The sequence below is a fragment of the Propithecus coquereli genome, unplaced genomic scaffold, assembly GCF_000956105.1.
Source record: "Propithecus coquereli isolate 6110/MARCELLA unplaced genomic scaffold, Pcoq_1.0 Scaffold196, whole genome shotgun sequence".
Taxonomy (NCBI): Eukaryota; Metazoa; Chordata; class Mammalia; order Primates; family Indriidae; genus Propithecus; species Propithecus coquereli.
In genome coordinates this window covers 871,870-873,516 of record NW_012144522.1, presented here as the reverse complement: position 1 = coordinate 873,516, position 1,647 = coordinate 871,870, and positions in this window count along the sequence as shown.

The following is a 1,647-nucleotide window of genomic DNA, read 5'->3' as shown; positions in this document are numbered from 1 at the left end:
GGGGTTGGCCGTTCCAGACTCAGATTCCAGAACAAACCTCAACCTCTAAGGCCCCTCCCACCTCCACTCCAGTTCTAGAGTAACTGGGAGGCTGTGCCCCCCATCTATGCTCTGGGGATCCTTGGGATATATGAAGGATTCTTTCCCCAACTGTTCCCAATTAGCTTTTGTTCTGGACTTCCCCACCCCAAACCCATCACTGCTCATACCCCAGCCCACCTCCTTCCCCCCTCCCCCACCACGCCTGCCGGTGCATGGCTCCAGTCTTGCTCGGAACCACCCCCTCCCCTCTCCAGTGCCTGCCATTTTCTGGGAATCTCTCTCCTCCTCCCCTTCCTCTCCCCTTAGCCTCTCTCACCCAGCCACAGCTGCTGGAGAATAAATTTGGGATGCCGATGCCGGAGTGTTTGGATGTTTTCTTGTAAGCTGGGACAATGAAGGGGGTGTGGAGGTGGAACCGTACATAGAAACAAACACAGAGAGAGACAGAGGCTGGGGCTGCAGAGATAGAGGGAAAGCAGAGAGAACCATAAATGAGAGAGAAGGGACCCGCAACAGGAGAGGGAGGAAAAGAGCAGAGAAACTTGAAAGAGCAGAGAAGCGCACACGCACGCACACACAGATGCCAGAGAGAGGGCCAAAGTGGACACGGTGCACAATGACAGATGTACCCCTAGATCACTGACAGTGCCGGAGACCCCAGGCACAGAGACACTGCACGCACTGCACTGGAGCAGGGACTGGGGAGAATCCTGAGAGGAGAGATGAAAGGCTGGCCTCCTACTGAGAGACTGGAGACTGGATCAGAGGAAGAGACCCCATGACAGAGAAACCAAAACACCCAGAACCCGTGAGCTCAAGAACCAGCGACTGAGGGAGAAGGCAGGCGGACGCGCCTTCCGGGCCTCCTTCCCCTGACCCACTTGCCGGTTGGGGGAGCGGAGGGGACAGCCCAGATGGACTACATTTCCCAATAGACATCGCTGCAGACCCTTCCCCCCAAGTGCGGCCCCTCGCCTCCAGGGCTGATGGGAAATGTAGTCCCCGGGCAGGGGCCGGCAGGCAGAGCGGTGTGCCTATGCCTGTGTGTTTGGAGGGGACTGAGCCCCAAAGCTTCGCAGGCTCCCTCGCGGCCCCAGAGTCTCGTCTTCTCTGCAGGCTCCTGGGTTTCCGGGCCCCGGTCCAGCTGGATGCTGCGGCTTCCCCTGTCTCCCCCATCACTGCCGCCGTACCCCCACCCCGTGCCCGCAGGCCCCAGCCCCCGCTCCGACCCTCGGCGGGCGGCCTGCCCCTTTAAGAGTGGCCCCGCTGACATCACGGCGGGGGGGCGGGGGGCCTGGCCCGGCTCCCGGCTCCGCGGCGGCTGCAGGACCCGGCTCCGCTCTGCGCCCGCCCGCTGCTCCGGGGACCCCGGCCCGGGACGCCCCCTCCCGCTTCCTCCAGCCGCCCAGACCCCAGGCTTTGCCCAAGGCCTGGCTAGACCCCAGTCCTCATCAGGGGACCCCCAGGATTGTCCCTGCTGTCTCTCCTCCTCAGGGTCTCTGTCTCTGTCTCTGTCTCTTTCTCTCTCTGTCTCTTCTCCAAGCTCAAGGTCTCTGGATCTCGGCATCTCTCAGCCCGAGGCCTCAGAGCGTCTCTCTGTCTCTT